This window comes from Psammomys obesus, unplaced genomic scaffold (assembly GCF_907164565.1).
Source record: "Psammomys obesus unplaced genomic scaffold, mPsaObe1.curated_primary_1811, whole genome shotgun sequence".
Lineage (NCBI taxonomy): Eukaryota > Metazoa > Chordata > Mammalia > Rodentia > Muridae > Psammomys > Psammomys obesus.
Genome location: NW_026596057.1, coordinates 927,088 through 939,444, shown reverse-complemented (window position 1 = coordinate 939,444; position 12,357 = coordinate 927,088). Strand labels below are relative to the sequence as shown.

Below are 12,357 nucleotides of genomic sequence, written 5' to 3'. Positions count from 1 at the left end.
TTGGCTCTCTACCTCAGGATGGTCCACACCAGGATTTGGGCATACTAGGAAGTCATAATGAAAAATGAAAAGTCAGCCTGGAATGTGGCATCCTCACCCAGAAATGAGCAACTCTTCCAGAAGGAAAATAAAAATAAGAGTCTGGGAAGTCCAACTTTTTACTAAATTATCTATGAACGCAGAAGAACTTACAAACGTTTCTCAACTACAGTCAAGGCCATGTTATAGAGAAAGGTCATGCTTGTTCTACAGCAAGCTCTTACAAGATAGCTCACTCTTGGCCAGTCCTAAGGCTCCTATCCAAGGGTTATGCATCCCTGTGACCATGTCTGTCTCATACAACTGTCTTAGTAAGTCAGAGCACCTCCCAGGGAACAAACTTCCCAGTAATAGTCTTGTAAGAGAGAGAACAAAGCCGAAGTTTTTATTGAACTTTTGAATGAGCAGAAAGCTAATGTCACCCTCTCATCTAATTCATATGTTCCATAATCTCAGAGCAAGGCTTAGCTCCCTGTGATGGTGGAAACCACAGTCTCTGCAGTCCAAAATACAAGCCCTACTGCAAAGTCTGTTCTTCATGACAGAACTAAATACATGCAACAGATAATAGATGAAATAGATGGGTGGATAGATGGAAAGATGAGTAGATGGTAGATAAACAGAAAGACAGAGATATAGATAATAGGTAGATAACAGAAGCAGATGAATTAATAGATATACAATAAATGTTGATTGATATACACACATGGAAAAATAATAAATAATTGATGACAGTAAATGATGTGTAGATAAAAAATAAATTGATAAGTGATTGATAGATTATAAATGAAAGGTAGATGAGAAAGGACAGATGATAGAGAGGTGGGTCATAAAAGACAGACTATAGATAATAACTTAAGATAGCTGACATGTAAAAGGCAGGCAGGGAGGTAAATGAATGACTTTAGATAATATGGATGCACCTATGGATATAAGCAGAAATTCCTTTGTAAATGTAGCTATAACAAGTAACATTAATTTTTTTTGAAAATCCCTTCATGTTTCTAGCCTGTTATAATGTGAAAAGTTGGAAGACCAGGCAACCACTGGGGTCTTTTGGCTAACAAAATGGAGTTTCAACAGCTCTGTTCTTCCCAATCCCCTTAAAGAGAGCAGAACTCACAGGTGGTAGAGTTCTTTGCGCCTTCATGCATGAATATTAGCAAAACGCACCTTCTTCTCTGTTATCCATCCCACCTTCAGAAGTGTCTGAGCTTACCTAGAGTGCAAAGCATTAAATGCTTATCCCCATCGCAGACAGGTTCTTCTCAAAAGAACTCTGCTGCATGGTTTTGAATAACAAATCCCACATAGTACATTTGAAATAACACTTGGTGTTTTAAAAGTGCTCCATCTACTTATCAAAGTTGTAAACCACTGAGTGAGCAGCCAACACAGCTAAAGGATCCAGGACTATGCATCTTTAAACAGCAAATCCTTTCAGTGCATCCAACATAAGAGTCAATGCACCCAAATCCAGTTTATAGCCAGCTTTTCAGGTCTGTGGCTTATGTTACAATCAGAGCATGTCCTGTGTAGCAGGGGGACCTTCTTCCCAGATTGTCCATCATCCCAGACCCGATAGCTAAGGAAAACCTGAGGTGTTACTGGCTTCGGTGAAGAAGCAGTGTCTATAGGTTTCCTTTGAGGCCCTTGATGAAGCTTGTGTCAGGGACCACAGAGGAAGTGCCCTCCTGGACAACCAGCTCTGCCCCGGTCCCTGGAAAGGCCAAGATATGGATGGAAATGAAATAAAAGGACTTGGGTCAAGCTGGCACAGGCACGTGTGTACAGATATAACCATGTGGTACCTAAGTGTACCTGTGTGGAAGATCAGGCTTTGGGGAAGAGAAATACACATTCACATATTTAATTCAGAGGACGTTGGAGGCCATTCAAAACTTGTTTTGTTCTCTCTCTCTCTCTCTCTCTCTCTCTCTCTCTCTCTGCCGAGTCACTTCCATTTCAAATCTAATAAATATGAAAATTAATCTTTGGGGTGTTTCATATTCAGCAGGCAAATATGCAGAAATGACTTTGGTTTGGGTAAGAGGTCCCCAGACACACATACACACAAATAACAGAACCTCCCACACAGTTTCATGATCGTCTTGATTCCTGAGGACATAACGAAGTCTTCCTCACTCCCAACTTCCCCCTGGGTCTCCTGGCCTTTTTTGCCCCCTCTATACTTTGCCCTCAATGCTGAGCCAAACTCCCAGAGTGGTCCAATACATGCCTAAGGACTCAAGAAGTGAGCCCGTTGAGCTGGGGTGACCCGCTCTACTTGCATGGAACAGCTTCTGCCTTTGTCAGAGGAAGAGTCTGTTTCCTTCTTTTCATCTGTAAAATGGAGACAGCGAGTATTTGGAAAGTAGTTGAAGGAAAGAGCAATTCAGATAGCTTTCTTCACTTCATTCCCTTCTCAGAACAGGGACCGTAAAGATTAAATTCACTGTTGCAGAAGATTCTCCTCTTCCTGGGCACATGCTGGTCACCAACCATACACCATGTACCATTATCCACCCATTTCCACTTGTTTATTACCTTCCATTGGGATGCTAAGTCTAACTGTTGTCATAAGGCTTCTGGGAGGAAGAGGTAGACAGAATAAATACAAAGCAAAAGTAGAGATTCTTCCAAACACACAGACGTGCTCAGCACCACACACAATGGAATAACCCTTGGCTTACCAAGACCTTAGAGCTTCCCCCTGCTGAGCCTCAGTAGGCCCTGGATCTTCATTCAGAGTGGCCCCAAGACACACACACACACACACACACACACACACACACACACACACACACGCATACTTCTGACTTCCAAATATGCTTCCATGTGTGAATCTCCTTCCTACCCAGCCTTTGTTGTTTTCTTTCTCCGCCCAACCCCTATCCCAGCTCCTCAGCCCTCCAAAGCATGAGCTCATGAGGGCTGTCTCTCCAAAGCTTGGGGCACAGGAGGGTCAGCATGACGTGTGGTGGAATGAGAGCTTGGAAGGTGCCAGAGAAACTTGCTAGTCCTCAAAACCACACAACAGCGAAAGCTCTAAGAGTCCCGAGACCTTGTCTTTCCCAGTGCTTTCCAGTTATATGACCTTTCTCCAGGGGATCAGAGTCACTGTCAGACTTCTAATTATCTAGTCCAGCAGTCATTCTCTGTAACACCACCTCTCCTGGCCCAGCTACCTGATCCTCCTTCCGAAAACGCGGAGCCACACACAAGTTATTTAAGTTCTGTTTGTTGTTTGTTTGAAAACCAGAACAGTTAGTAGGAAAATGTCTATGGTAGTTTTAAAGTGTCTCCACAGATTGTTTTTTAACATTCTCATTTAGTGCTAGTGCCTAATTGTCCTCCCTTCAATAGAAACTTAACTGAGTCACATTTCTAGCAAAATGAAAAGGGGGCGGGGGGTGATGCTCATGAGACTATATCCTAAAGGCCACCTGGTCTCTTCCCTAGGGCTGCTGCCCTGGACCCCCAGCCACCACGCTGAGATAAAGAATTCGCACATAGGTGCTCCCACTGACTGTCCAAGCTGAGGTCCCAGGGGACAACAGTATCCACCCTCACACTTGGGAGAGAGGAAACCTTCCCAGGAGCCCCTCCACAACTACTTCCCGAAACTTCTCAGGGACATGAATATCTTGCTCTTCTAAGGTTGTTTTTGTTTTTGAGTAATGATAAACATTAATGGAGCATTTTCTAGATACCAGGCTGTGTGCTTGGCTTTGTATACATTTTCTTCATTTGATTCAGAGCCCCTGAAGGATCCTGGACCAGTGAGGACAGCAAACTCACCTGTGGGCCACGAATTCTAGCTCCAGCTCTATCACAGATCCCCCTAGAGTCTGGGCAAGGGATGCAGCTCCCTTAAAGGGCTCAGCCCCCTCTCCATTGAAGCACTTGGGGTAAATGAGAATGCAGGAATTAATTCCAAGCTGCCTCTCAGCCCCAATGCTCTAAATTTTTAAGTAATACTTTAACTTATTTGTAGCATTTTTATACACGTATAAAATATTACAATATATATTATATCCATCCTAAGTCCACCAACCCCCTTCTCCCGTCCTCCCTGTCTCCTCTTCCACCTTAATGTCTTCTTCTGTTTTTATAGCCATGGATTCAAATTAGTACTCCACGCATGCATGTGGCTGTGGCTGTGGGGGGTGGGGGGGAGGGGCCTTCCACTGTGACATGTGCAAACTGTCAGTGTCCATAACCCTCCCAAAAGATACCCCTGTAAGCCATCAACTGCAGCTGTGCGTGGAGCCTCACAAGTCCCTCCGCCATTCATGCTGGAATGCTGACTGACTTGCTCTAGTGCAGGTTTTGTGCGATAACCACAGTTCCTGTGAGTTCATGAGTGTAACAGCCATGCATATCCATGGGACAGCATTTCATAGCACTCCCTCCGTCCTCCAACTCTTACATCCTATCAGCTCCTTCTCTGATGTTCCCCAAGCCCAGAGTGAAGAGTGTCTTCATATAGATGTTCCATTTAGGGATGGGCACTCAACAGTCACTTATTCTCATCACTTTGACCAGTTATGAGGATCTGCATTACCCACAGTCCATTGCAAAAACAAAACAAGAACAAACAAAAAAACCCAGCATCTCTGACAAAGATTGCTGATACTCTGCATTCTATGAATCATGGTTTCAAACACTGTATAGGTCCCACTATAGCTTAGCAGAGCCATCCCCAACCCAGGAGCCATGTGTTTCCTCTCCAACCCAGGCGCAGGCTGTCTGACAGCAATAAGAGCATTGCAAAGCTCCAGGATAGCCTGGCTTCATGGGAACTCCTGGCCCAGTCCACAGACCCAGGCCAGAGTGGAGATGGTGAGAGGTGCCCACACAGTCCCTTTCTGAAACCCATTGGCTCCTGTCTGGAACGAAAATCAACAATGGGAAAGGCTGTTGGGAGGCCTGCAAGGTCACTCTGGGACAGAAAGGAGGTGCTGGCTGGAGTCAGATTGGAGATATGAACTCACGAGGGAGGAGCTGGTGCCAAGCCTGAGGCTGCGGGAACCACGGCCTCTCACCTCTGGGAGAGACAGTAAGAGTCCAGCCAAAGATCTCCATAGAAACATAGTGAACTAGGGGCTCCCTCTGGGTCCTGGAGGCATCTTCAAAGCAGAAAAGGCTTTAGTCAAACAAAAGAGAGGGGCAAGCCTGCAGAAAGCGCTGGAATTGGAGATTTGCTCTCTCCCCCAGCTGTGTTTCGGGGCATGTCTTCAGGGAGCCGTGGCCGACCTAAAAGCAAAAGCTAAGACTATGCCATTTGGTTCACCACTGAGAGATCGCAATAGATCATCCTGTTAACTCGCTCTTCAGGGATCTCATAGACAGTACTGAATGCTGGTGTGACTCTAAGATTCAGAGTGAAATGCTAGCCCTGCTGTGTGAGTGTATTGGAATGCGTAGTACCCCCCCAACAGACAGATCTATTTTGTTGCCTTTATAAAAGATAGTTCTCTTTTACTCCTCTTTCAAAAGACTCCGGAACTAAGGACGGTGATGCACAGCTGTGATCCCAGCACTGGGGAGGTTAAAAGGATGGTTGCTGTGAGACGGAGGGACAGCCTGGACTACATTGTGATACCTTGTCTGAAAAACTTAATAAAGAAGCTAAAAACAAGACCCCATAAAGCTCCCCTCACCTGCTCCACCATGTGAGGTTGGTGAAAAGGAGCCATCTGTAATGATGTCATTTAACAATGTAAAGGATGGGCCGTGCTCTGAGCTATGACTCCTGCCTCCTCCCTGGGTTCATCCGCAAACACACTGGTACTCTGCCTCTGTCTCTCAGGATTGTTTTCTGTGCCTCATCTCATCCCCCTCAGTCCTAAATGATTCATTAGGGTGCTGAATGCTACTGAAACACAAATCCACACTGCTCAGTGTGTCTCTGGCTTCTTTTCACCACCCCATACTGAGTGATCAGCTATAGAAAACATTACTCTAGTTGCAAGGCATACAGTTTCCTTCTCTGCCCTTAACCCCAGCTCTAAGCAACGTGAAGGCATGAGCTGTATGTGCCAGATCTCCTGCCTGCCATAGCTGGTGAGGGACAAGGAAGGAAAGGAGGGCATTTCTCCCTCATCCTCACTACTGACCAGCAGACAGAAGGCAGGGCCTGCTCTCCTGCTCTCCTAGTCTCAGGGACAAATCACCTGCAAACCTCCCATCCAGGGCCAGCAGTGCTGCCCAGATGAGGCGTAGGGCCTGCTCTCCCTAGTGCTGCAGCAGGTGAGGGACAGAGCCAGCTCTCCCACTCTCGTGAACTTAGGGCCAGCTCTCTTGCCTACTATATGTGGCAGTGAGGGTGGAGGGTTGATATTTCTCCCTCGCCCATGTCAACACACATTAGACAAATGGCAGGGCCAGCTCTTCCCCACACTCACGCCTTTGGGGCCAACATGCCTGAACCGCAGCCACCAGGGTCAGCTCTACTGTGCTGCTCAGGTGAGACACAGGGCCTGCAGCTAAATGAGGAGACAGCTCTCCTGTCTCCAGGGCCAGCTCTCCCATGATGTCCGGTTGAGGGGTGGGACTACTTCCACACAGCCCTCAGATATCAACAGATTCTGGGGTGGCAGCCCAGACATCAGCCTGGCCTTTAGTGTAACTGAACCCTGCTGCTTAGGGCCATAGGCCCTGACATGCCTCCCCCTACCTTGGTGGTAGCCTAGGCCAGGACCCCACCATGGTTCCAGATGGCATCACTGGCTACTCACATCAAGCTATTTCTCACTACCTCAAGTCTCCAATTCTATCTCTCTTCATTGTACTCATACCCTTCTGTTTCTCTTTCTTTTCTGTTTCTTTAGCACTTACCTGTGTCCATTAGAGGCTCCCAGGGTCTCTGAGCGTCTAGGGTTGTCTCAGAAGTGCTATGCCCAACTTTTGCATTACGGTGCTGGGGAGGGGTCATCGCTGGCATGGTCTGCCCCCCCCCACCCCAGGTCTGCAAGGCACCCAACTGGTGGTCATCTCAGGCCAGCTCCCTGTCCAGGCCCCATGGCTCCGGTCTGGTAGCCATCTCGGACTCACTCCTTGACCTTCTGCCAGGTCATCTGTATTGGGCTCACCTCGGCCAAGGCCCTCCGTCCCAGACAGGGTTCCTCTATTTTCCGGCTTGTTCCTGATCTGGGGAGTCATCAGGGCCTGTGCGTGGCATTAGACTAGTGGTCATCTCAGCCTAGCTGCCTGTCCGAGCCCTCTGACATCAGGCTGTTGTTCTTCTCAGGCTTGCTGTTTTCAAGAAATGTTAGGCTACTAATCATCCATATGTTCATAGGGCACAACACTGAGCTTAGACATAGTCTCTCTGCGTACCACCTATTGACACAGCAGCCACACCTACAAGGCTTCTAGGGGCAGGGGACTCTCATCTTTTATTTATTATTATTATTATTTACAATTTATTCACTTTGGACTCTCATCTTTTTATGTGTGGATTATGAAACTAAACATAAGTCTGACTTTGTCTGTCTCTGTCTCTGTCTCTCTCTGCCTCTCTCTCTCTCTCTCTCTCTCCAGTACTGGGCATTAAGCAGAGGCCTTTGTTTAGGCTAGGCAAGCATACCACCCTTGAACATCCACAAGAGTTTTTCATTATGCTTCATTTTCAGACTGTACCTCATTGAGTGACCCAGTCTGCCCCTCTTCCCAGACAGCCTTTGAACTTTTGACCCTCTTGCCTCAGCCTCTTAAGTAGATAGGAAAGCAGGCCATTGCTAACTGTCCTGGCTTAAAGCTGGATTTTTACCTTCACAAAACTGATGGCGTTTGTAGGAATAATTAGTGAATTTTGCAGAAAGGAAGTTGAAAGGAACTTAAGAGAAATACATTCTAACAAACTATGGAGAACAGCATGGTGGTCTATAACAGCCAGGCGAACGGTTTGCAGAGACCATGTCACAGAACCGCAGTCCACCCTCACACAATTCATCAACAGCAAAATTTCTGTAGTCTTCAAAACCTAAGAGGGCAACTAATAGAATCAGGTCTTTGGAACAGAGAAAAGCTTGTTTCTTACATTAGTGATGCTTGGAAGGAGGAGTAATATCCAGAAAAAAGGCAGAATTAAGAGGCCATCAACAATGCCATCTCTGACGCCTGGCTAGCTTCAAGTGCGCACAGAGCTCCAGCAGAGGACCAGCCCCTCAGGACTTAGCAGAGCAGCTACCTAGACTTCTGAGACTCAGATTCCTCGGCTGTTCTTTTTGAACACCTCATCCCACCAATCTCTGCCACTTGATCCTTCTGCCTTCCAACTCTCCTCCCTTCTCAGTTCTCTCCTTAGCTGATGCCACCATCCTATTTCATCAGCAATGTCCTAAGAAGGACAAGTCTTAGACAGATAAACCAGCAGACAAATGACAAACATCAGCGATTAACAAACCAGCAGATTCTCTGAATTTTCAGTCTCAAAGGGGATGTCTTTAATTGGTAGTTGTTGTCACTATTATTAATGAGGAGAGGCCCTCAGGGTTGGCATGGACAAGCCCAGCCCATCATAGCCTACAACAACCCTGTCACAATCTTGAGATGTGTGCTTTAGAACAAGCTGCTGCCTCTTCTGTTTCGACTCTGGCCTTGACCGTGTGATTGTAAGCAAGACAGTGAATGCTCATGCTTAAGTTTTCTCATCTAGAAGTGGAACGCCAATGGCAGTACTGTCTGGGGGGACCAGCCTCAGGACTAAACGAGTTAATCCTTAAAACAGGGCTTGGCATCAATCCTTGCCTACCATTATTACAACTGGAGCTGTTTAAATGACTGGAACCAATCTCATTTCACAGCAGATGCATTCTGATTCTCTCTTGTACATGGCAGAGGCTCATACATATTAAACAATCCTAACTTTACAACACACCTTGGCAGAAGAAACAAATACACCAAAAGCAAAAAAAAAAAAAAAAAAAAAAGAGACCATCCTCCTCTGCTCTAATAAGAAGCAGTCCGTGTTAGCATGCAGAGCTGTCAAACTAAATCTCTTAGCGGGATTTATTTTCCCAAGCAGATCTAAGCCTACATTCGTGAGAAGTGAGGGACATTTCCATTGTCAGCATATGCCCTTGGGAGACCCAAGGGTTTCAGTTTTGCCTACTAAGGAGTACTTAGGACCTGGATTTTATGACCTTTCTAGGAGACCAGTTAAGCCCCCTATTAAGGCTGTTCTCTAAACTGCTGGGGGCAGGTTTTGGCTCTTTTTCAAATGAATTCCACCCTCTCTAAGAAATACATATTCTAGCTGGTAATTCCAATCCATGAAGAAAAGAAGGAAAAAAAAAAAAACGAGGAAAGTTGTCACAAATCTGTTCTTTCTTCTATATTGAGCTCCTTGCAAAAACCTTGATTAGAGACCGTTTTTTAAAGACTTCCTAGAATTCAATGAAAGTGATTGATTAGCTGTCTTAACATTGATCTTGAATGAGAACGGAAGATCCACAGAGAAGGTGGGGAGGTGCAAGGAAAGGAATCCAGCATGGCAGGGCAATGGCCACTGCGTGGCCACAGCAGTACTGACGTGTGGGCTCAGCGATTGAGAGGAGAATCTCCAACCCCAAACAGAAATCTAGCACAGGTCGGGGCTTTCCATCACAGAGGGGACAGGAGTGGCTGAGTGAGGAGCAGGGGCAGCGAAAGAGTCTTGAAGGTACATAGCTCCATTGGGTTTCAGCAGAAAGAGCTAGGCAAACAGCAGGGGTGCGGGTAAAGGGAAGGGGGAGGGACCTCTCTTAAGAAGGCTGTGTCCAAGCCCCCAACAGGAGAATGTATCTATCAGCTTCATTTGGCACAGGGGATTGGTGAGTTGCCTGTCCAGCCATCATCTCCACCAAATGTGAATCCAATCAGTGTTGTTTTTCATACCCTTGCCCAACTCTGGCTAGGGAGGCAGCAATGAAAACCAGAGGCTCGGAATGAAGCAAGCACAATCCCTGAGCTCTGTGGCAGGGTCGCTTCATGAAATCAGACACCCAGAAAGAGAAGCTGAAGGGAGAGTCACAGCCAAGCAAACACACCCTCAGCCTGAGCTTGGAGCCCAGAGGCCTTAGCGGGACGGCGGGGAAGGGTAGCCAGATGTTCCTGCTCAGTTCCTCTACGGGATCATTATTTCCCCAGAGCGTGGTACTACCCCACCCACATTTCCTGGTGCTTCAGTAGTGAAGTTCTGCTAGGCGAAGGCTATGCTAGCGTTGTCTGAGGTGAATGATGCTGTTTCTGTGACCCCTTTGGGTCACATGCTCTGCGAGGCTCATGGACTTCATTTTTCCCTTCTCCCTGACCCTCTAAACAGCACTGGAGGACAATGAACGCATGACGTTATCAGTGATCTACAGTGATAACCAGAAAAAAAAGATGCACATAGCTCCAGAATGAACTCACCCATATGTTTTCAATATGAGAGACGGAGAACCAAATGACAATTACCTTGACACATTTCAAGCCAGAAACACTAGGTTCATTAGCTTGGTGCTACCACTGACCTGCTGCATGACACAGGACAAATCATTCCGACTCTGTAAGCCTTCACTGATCTGTAAGATGGAGTGATGACATGGATCCCAAATGACGATTGTTAGAATTAAATAATATAGTCCACTTCAAGCAGTCTGACATCTAGAGTGTAGCAGATGCTCAGTAAACGGTAGCTATAAGCAGAGTACCTGATGCTTACATCTTTACAACTCGCCAATTAAACTTGCTGATGTAAACTTCCAAAGACTTTCATGTCAGCTCTACAATACTGCGATCATCCCCTGCTTAACTCTCTTCCATTTTCTCACTCAATACAAAGACTTTTTTTCTCCCGTTCTCTGGCCTCTGCCATTCTCTGGAATGTGAAAAGTGTCCATTTCTATATGAAGGGACAGTAAGAAATTAGAAGGAATGTCCACTGTCCACAAAAACTTGACAAAACTAATGAGCTTTCAGAATACTTTTTCTAAAAATGAGGTCTTAGTTCTAGAAACGAGTCACAGAACAACATTGTCCCGGAGGCAGAGCAGGACATGAAGATCTCTAGGCTTGAATTATTTCTCACAGGTACAAAGTTCTGTAAACTAAAATTTTGCATGTAACTGTGTGTGTGGGGGGGTAATTTATTTGCTTGAAAATTTAGGGAACACACAACCACCAGGGATAAAAGAAAGGCATAAGAATTGTCTAGCTTTTGTGAATTAATAAAAGGTTGTTTCGACTGTAAGATATTCCTATCAGCTACTAATGAAGAGATTTCCAGGCTCTTACCAAAATGTAAAGATACAGTTCAATATACATTTATTTAATAGTTAGTGAGCAATTTCTCAGGGCCAGTATCTGTGCTAAGTACCAAGAATACAAACTGATGCTGTTACTGCCTGTCCGGCTCGTTAGAGTAGAGAGGGAGGCCCCATAATAAATCCATTTGAAGATTGGCATAAGGAGGTAACGACGGGGAAATGCTGCCAGCCCACGGAACATCTGAGCAACTTCAGACCTGTGAGAAGAGCTTCCCAGATGAAAACAACACCCAAGGTGAGCCCTATGGAGTAAAAGTAATGTCACAATGAGCAGGCAGGGAAGTAGAGGCAGCCTGGTGTCCCTGGACTCGGCAGTTTAGGGGCTTGGGCAAAATGAGAGGAAGAGAATCGTTTCCATGTGACTTTGCCTTGGAGTGTGAAGCACAAGCAGGCAGAAGTGACGGCAGACAGGTGTGGAGATCATGGCGCCTGTATCAGGAAGTCACCGCAGTCCTTCCAGCAGAGGAGCGGCATGGTCAGATGACTTCAAATCTGAGGAGGAGGGGCAGAGTTAAGTAGTCATTGCCCAGACAGGCCAGGGTAGTGAGTGATGGAGGGAAAGTGGAAAGGTTAATGGAAAACAAAATGGGCGGTGGTTTGGTTTGAATATGAAGGTGAAGGAGATGGAGAGACAGAGATGTCAAGAGTGAGGCTAGAAGTCATACACCGGGTCTTTGTGTTTACAGTTCTCTCTGCTTGGAATGTTCTTCCCCACATTAGAGGGCTCTCTCTCTCTCTCTCTCTCTCTCTCTGTATGTGTGTGTGTGTGTGTGTGTCTGTCTGTCTCTGACTTCATTCAGGTTCCTACTCAACTCCTACCTTAGCAGAGGTTTTCTTCAATCTTCTTATTCAAAATAAAGCCTAACTGGACTGGTGTTCTGACTCCCACCTCTTTCCCATTTTCCTCCTGTCTCTCACCCTCTAATATTACTTGAGCATTTTTCAGAACCTGTTTTTCTGTGTATTTCTTAGTCATGAGAATGCAAGCTCCTTGAGGGCAATAACTTCTCCTAGTTTTTGC

At 46.1% G+C, this 12,357-nt stretch overlaps 1 protein-coding gene and 1 pseudogene across 1 annotated transcript in view; both read right to left on the bottom strand.

Annotated features, from left to right (window-relative positions):
• Window positions 1–12,357, bottom strand: part of Ddr2 (discoidin domain receptor tyrosine kinase 2) — a 127,732-nt gene that overhangs the window by 58,847 nt on the left and 56,528 nt on the right. The gene's annotated exons all lie outside the window — the stretch shown is intronic.
• On the bottom strand, window positions 7,312–7,429 carry LOC129689528 (small nucleolar RNA SNORA17; annotated as a pseudogene).